General features: G+C 43.0%; 1 non-coding gene across 1 annotated transcript; it reads right to left on the bottom strand.

Moving 5' to 3' along the window:
• Positions 1–1,797: 1,797 nt before the first annotated feature.
• Positions 1,798–1,904, bottom strand: LOC140605559 (U6 spliceosomal RNA). The gene has a single exon (XR_012008200.1). It is a non-coding gene; the product is annotated as a U6 spliceosomal RNA (small nuclear RNA).
• Positions 1,905–7,095: the final 5,191 nt, after the last annotated feature.

Here is a 7,095-nt window from a genome sequence, read left to right as displayed (position 1 = left end):
ATGATCGAAATAATAGACTGCATTCATAAGCACTTTCAACTTTTCTCTCATGGCAAACATGGACTTCATTGCTCTTAGCTTCAGAGGTATGGCTCACCTCTTGTCTACAACATCTGTTTTCATTTGTCCTGGGACCTGCATTATAGTGCACATAGTTGTGTAATGAGAATGCCCTAGAGTTAAATGAAAATTGCTTTTATTTTTAATTTTATTTATTTTTTTAAAAGATTTATTTATTTGAGGGATCCCTGGGTGGCGCAGCGGTTTGGCGCCTGCCTTTGGCCCAGGGCGCGATCCTGGAGACCCGGCATCGAATCCCACGTCGGGCTCCCGGTGCATGGAGCCTGCTTCTCCCTCTGCCTGTGTCTCTGCCTCTCTCTCTCTCACTGTGTGCCTATCATAAATAAATAAAAAACTTAAAAAAAAAAGATTTATTTATTTGAGAGAGAGCAAGCAAGAGCAAGAGCAAGGGAGAGTAGGGGCAGAGGCAGAGGGAGAAGCAGACTCCCCGCTGAGCAGGAAGCCCGATGTGGGGCTCGATCCCAGGACCCTGAGATCATGGCCCGAGATGATGGCAGATGCCTCACCAACTGAGCCACCCAGGCGCCCTGCAAATTGCTTTTATTTATTTATTTTAAATTTTATTTATTCATGAGAGACAGAGAGAGAGAGAGAGGCAGAGACATAGAGGGAGAAGCGGGCTCTATGCAGGGAGCCCAATGTGGGACTCGATCCTGGCTCTCCAGGATCACGCCCTGAGCCACCCAGGCGTCCCTGCAAATTGCTTTTAAAGGATAGTTTCTTTCTTTTTTCTTTAATTTTTATTTATTTATGATAGTCACAGAGAGAGAGAGAGAGAGAGAGGCAGAGACACAGGCAGAGGGAGAAGCAGGCTCCATGCACCGGGAGCCCGACGTGGGACTCGATCCCGGGTCTCCAGGATGGCGCCCTGGGCCAAAGGCAGGCGCCAAACCGCCGCGCCACCCAGGGATCCCTACAAATAGTTTCTAATGCATCCCCTGCCTAAATCATAACAGCTCGAAATTCTAAGAGCATAATGTGAAGATCTTACCCTGTGATAAAGTTCAGATTGAATATATAGGCCGGGGATCCCTGGGTGGCGCAGCGGTTTGGTGCCTGCCTTTGGCCCAGGGCGAGATCCTAAAGACCCAGAATCGAGTGCCCACGTCGAGCTCCCGGTGCATGGAGCCTGCTTCTCCCTCTGCCTGTGTCTCTGCGCCACTCTCTCTCTCACTGTGTGCCTATCATAAAATAAAATTAAAAAAATTTTGAATATATAGGCTGTGTTTGGGAGGAAGGACAACCTATAGGCTTTTGGAGGGGTAGGTTTAGAAAGAGAGTGATATTTTACATACTCTCTGTGTGCTTATGAACATGTGTGAGTGTGGAAATGCACAGGGAAAGCTCTCAACAGGCCAGACCTGTGGCTAACAGGGGCCACCCCTGGGGAGGAGGGTGGGAATGGGGTGAAGGGAGGGGATTTTCACCTTTTCTCCCACAAGCTCTAGTATCCTCTGAATCTTTTATTTATTTAAAGATTTTATGGACTTATTTGAGAGAGAGAGAGAGAGAGAGAGAGAACATGAGCAGGGTTCGTTGCACAGGGAGAAGCAGACAACTGGACGGGGAGCCAAATGTGGGGCTCGATCTCGGGACCCTGGGATCATGATACAAGGCAGACGCTTAACTGACTGAGCCACCCAGGTGCCCCCATTTGAATCTTTTAAATGGAGAATATGTTTACAAATTACTTGTGAAATTTATTTTATTTTATTTTTAAATATGGAACTCTTCATGAATTTGCATGTCATCCTTGCGCAGGGGCCACGCTAATCTTTTCTGTATCGTTCCAGTTTTAGTATATGTGCTGCCGAAGTGAGCACTCCTTGCGAAATTTAAAGCAAAGATAGATGGAGGCAAAATCTCAAGGTCAATGCAGTTGGTGTAAACAGACACCTAGATCTTCTAGAAAGTGGTAAAGGTCAAATTACCTTCAGAATACTGTAGGTAGACTCACCTTTTTTTTATTTTTAAGATTTTATTTATTTATTCATGAGAGACACAGAGAGGGAGGCAGAAACATAGGCAGAGGGAGAAGAGGCTCCTCACGGGGAGCCTAATATGGGACTCGATCCCAGGACCCTGGGATCAAGCCCTGAACCAAAGGCAGACATTCAACCACTGAGCCACCCAGGTGCCCCAGGGTCAGGTCAAGTTCTCTGAGACTCTGGGTAGAATCCTTCCTTGCCTCCACCCATTTCTGATGTGGCTGGAAACTCTTGGTGTTTCTTGGCTTGCAGTCACATCCCTCCCATCTCTGCCTCTGTCATGTCATCACATGACATTCCCTTGTGTGTCTGTCTTTACATGGTGTCTTCCCTCTTCTGGTAAGGACACCAGTCATAGTGGATTAAAAACCTACTCTACCCTGATATGACCTCATCTTAACAACTCACATCTGCAAAAATCCTAATTCCAAATAAGGCCCCATTCTAAGGTATTGGGGGTTAGGACTCCCACGTTTCTTTTTCCAACCTATGATAATATGCCAAAGCTAGAACAAGAGCTCCCATCTTTACTCCCCACCAAACCACCTTATAATGATTCACTTCCTACGTCTCCTCTTTTTTAAAAAAAACCATCATGTGTAGACCTTGGTAACTGATAGCATCAAGTACAATAGGAAAGTTCTGGAGGAAGGATCTAGGACCTGCTGGGGGGACCCTGGTCAAGCAGAGAGGAGAATTTAACTGTGGAGGGATATCCTGGCAGAAAATTGTGGTACCAAACTGCTTAAAACACTTTGGGCTCTTCATCTCCAGCTTTTGCCAGCCCATAAAACTGTAGTAGCTGTGGCTGACGTCATTTGAAATTCTGTAGGCTTGACACCTCATAAGCTGAATGTATGTGTGCGTGAGTGTGTGTGTGTGAGAGAGAGAGGTTGGGGTTTGTGTGATGATGGTGTCAGTTGACTGTCTCAGAATTTCTACAGACTTCTCTTGCTAAGGGAAGCTTTATAACTTCCCTTAAGTTTCCCTGTAAACTTGAATATTATGGCAATTATACAGAGTAGCTTAAGTGATTTTCTTCTTTTGGCAACTAGTAGAGCTCAGGATTTTTTTTCTTCACAGACTCCGAGGTGTCCACTGGACATAGGCTTTTGTCTATAAAGTTTGAGGGGAAAAAGAAAAACAGAGATAACTAGGAAAAGGCTGGGCCACCACTGCCTTCTAGAGCTGCATGCAGAAAGGGGAGGGAGGGGAAGAGATGGGAGAGAGAGACACCAGGCACCGACCTGAATTGGAAAGAACATGGGCCAGTGTTGCCCGCTGGGAACTGACATCACAAGTAGAATGTGGGTGAATTACAAAGGTGACCTTTTATTTTTTTATTTTGTTTTATTTAGAGAGGGAGGGGGGAGGGGCAGAGGCAGAGGGAGAGAGACTCTCAAGCAGACTCCGCGCTGCGTGTGGAGCCCAATGCGGGGCTCAATCCCAGGACCCCAAGATCATGACCTGAGCAGAAACTGAGTCTGACACTTAACTGACTAAGCCACCCAGGGGCCCCTAAAGGTGATCTTTTAAATAAAGGTCTGGAATAAGAGGGGAAAGAGCATAAAAACCACTATGGGAAAAGTTAAGAAATAGCAGAAAGGTTTGTTTATGTGTCATAGAATTAGTGTTAATTTCAAAATTTGTTTTGAAAGTGGGTCATCTTAAATCCGGCACTTCCTGTAGTTTTAAACATATCTACCTGAATGTGGAAGGGGGTATTTACTATAAGACTGCAGTTACGGCATCTCTGATCACCTGATGGTGATGAAAACTCAGGATGCTTCAGGGCCGTCTTTCCAGTGAGAGCAGTGGTGGTGTCTGTTGGTCAGATTCACCAGATCCGTAAGGAGAAAGCTGTGTTTCTAGAAATCAGACCACTCACACTGAGGCTTGGATATTGGAATTCCATAGCTTTAGGAAACTAACCAACTACCCACTTACCTCCTTACCGAATACATTGGTAAGACAAAAGTAAATTCTAGAAGTGAATTAAAGCAAAACCTATAAAAAATTGCTTTGGAGACACAGCTGAATATGGAAGTTTAAGGGTCAAGTAGAACTTCACTAAATCCCAAAGCTCCAGAAACAACAATTTTCACAGGGGGACTGGATGGGAATGAGACCCATAGTTATTGTCAGGGGTACTGGATCGTTTTGGGTATGTTTCCTTTCGCAGTGATGGTTGTGTTGGCATTTTCTGAGTCAGACTTAGGAAGTGGATGAGCCCTTGATGGACAAAGGGGAATCCAAAAAGCATTGCCAATATCAGTATCATTAATATGTTAATTCAACAGCAAAAATATATTGAGTGCTTGCTCAATGCTGCACACTGGGAAGCATGCATTTTTGTGTGATTTTTAGACACCTGCTTTTTAAATTATACTTCTCTTGCATATCCAGACAGTGCTTTTTTGCTTTTATTTTGTTTAGTTTTTGGAAAGCCCGTCTGATCTTATAACGGAAGGGCTCATTTAGCAGAAATTCAGTTTAAGGAAACTAAAAAATTGTGTTCTGTGTGAAGTGAGAGACGTCTACACTGAGAAGGTTTTTTTGTGTTTGTGTTGTTTTTGTTTTTTGAGAGAGAGAGAGCACACACATGTGCAAGTGGGGTGGGAGGGGATAGATTTGGGGCTCAATCCCATGACCTTGATATCATGATCTGAGCTGAAATCAAGAGTCAGATGCTTAACTGATTGGGCCATGCAGGTACCCCAAGAAGGGGGTTTTCATGTGCACCTAAGCAGCAAAAATGCTTAATTGGTATCCAGTCTATGAGCTTAAATCACCAAGGAGTAGAATCTTTTACACTACACTCTTTCTGAAAGAGGGAAATTGCATCCTAAGAAATCTCTGCAAAGACAGAGACCACATCCTCACCACTTTCGTGTCACCCACAGCCCCCAGCTCAGAACTTGGAGTAGAAAACACGCTCAAAGCATGTTCTTGGAAGGGCTGTTTCATCTGTGGGGCCAAACCTGAAAGTGTCATTTCTTGACCTACGATTGTCAATGGTGGGTTTTTTTAAAAAGTGACATTTTCTCTCTGTGATAATTAATGCTCAATTCAGACTGCGGGGGGTGTGGATGAGGAAATCTGAACAATAGCTAGACAAGACAAAGCGCATTAAATCTTCTGCAGCCTTCTCCCTCTACTAATGTGGTTTAGAATTATATGTTAGGAGCATTGTATACCAGAAGAATATTGATTGCATTTCAGATAATGCAATTTACAGTTAATAAGATGGTTAGGTTGGGCCAGGGAAATATTTGTTTTGTTCAATAATGTTAGACAGAAAACATACATTTTAATAAATACTGCATGAGAACAATCCTTTTGGGTGAACTTTAAGGAAATAAACATACAACCATATGGCTACACATTGGCAAAATTTTCACATGTCTGAAATCTGGAGAGATGTATTCTCAGTAATTCTTCGCTTTACAAATAGATGATTTTAAGTCATTCTTGTAGTATCAGAACCTTTGTCTGGCATTTTCCATGTAATCTTTAATATCTAGGGACAATTGTTATGGAACAGAATACACTGCATGATTCCATTTGTTTAAATACATATATATGTAACATATATATACAGACACATACATACATACATACATTTATGGTCACACGCACATGCACGCACACACACAACTCTGGAAGATTATCTAAGCGCTTCACCGTGGTCATGATGAGGACCAGGGCACAGAGGGATGACAGGTATTTTTACATTTGAGTTATAGATTGTTATGATACTCGAGTTTCATAATAAGCATATATTTCTTTTATAATCAGAAAAAGATATATTAATATACAGAGCTGACGTTGATGACACTGACAATAAAAAGTCTTGCCAAGAGCCTGAAAGTAATCTAGTTGCAGAGTCATCTATCAAGATTACTTCCTTCCCGTGTGCGTGAGGATACGCGCTGTGACACCACCTGAAGTGGCAAGAAAGCTGCCACAACTTGAAAGTCCGTGGTTAGAGGGAGGGAAAGAGGACATATGAAGGTCTGTCCGACTGCTCAGATGGGGAAAAATCTTGTGTGTGGGGGCAAGATGAGAAGCCGATAACCATAAGAGGAGCCGTATGGTGGAGGGGTGGGTGCCTTTCCAATTTTGTACCATGTGTCTTTGCCACATGTTAAAAAAAATTAAGTATTAAGAGTCTCTGTTCAAGGCCACACCCCACAGCTACTGGTCAGAATAGGACAGGATTCTGGTGGGGTGGTTCCTGTTTTCCCCAGTGGCCTCTCACAAGGCTGGTTCTTTTATTATTATTATTATTTTTTTTTACAAGGCTGGTTCTATATGCTTCCCCCTAAATGGGGCTTCTCCAGCCATCGATGGGGAAAGACTGGTTTTGTTTTGCTTTTAATTTCCCCAATGCCTTGCAGACTGATCCTTTAATAAAATCAATAAAAATGAATTACGGGAAAAATGAAATTAAAAAATACAAGGAAGACATACAAAATTCAGGGTCCAATATTTTTATTATTAGATTGAACAGACATAAAGTCCCTCAGGCAAATTGCTTTTAAAAAGGGGTTTTTGGGATGCCTAGGTGGCTCAGTTGGTTGAGCGTCTGCCTTCAGCTCAGGTCATGATCCTGTGGTCCTGGGATCAAGTCTCCCATCGGGCTCCCTGCAGGGAGCCTGCTTCTCCCTCTGCCTGTATCTCTGCCTCTCTCATGAATGAATGAATGAATGAATGAATGAATAAATAAATAAATAAATAAATAAAATCTTTCAAAAAAAAAATCACAACCAGAATTCTTTACCTCTTGAAATTTCTGAGACTTCCTCATAATATAATCAAATGAAACATGAAAAAACGATTTTTGTAGACAGGCAGGTGGGGCTATTTGTATCTCAGAGCTATCATTTTCCTGGGAATGCTGTTAATATCCCTGGGCTCCCATCTGTGAAATGGGAATACCGCCCTCTTCATAAGGCTGTTGTGAGGATGGAGTGAAGATACTAGGATGTGAAAGGGCCTAACCCACAGTGACACCCAACACCCA

This window comes from Canis lupus, chromosome 15 (genome assembly GCF_048164855.1).
Source record: "Canis lupus baileyi chromosome 15, mCanLup2.hap1, whole genome shotgun sequence".
NCBI classification, from domain to species: Eukaryota; Metazoa; Chordata; class Mammalia; order Carnivora; family Canidae; genus Canis; species Canis lupus.
The sequence above is the reverse complement of the archived record's forward strand: the minus strand, read 5'-3'. Positions and strand labels throughout refer to the sequence as shown.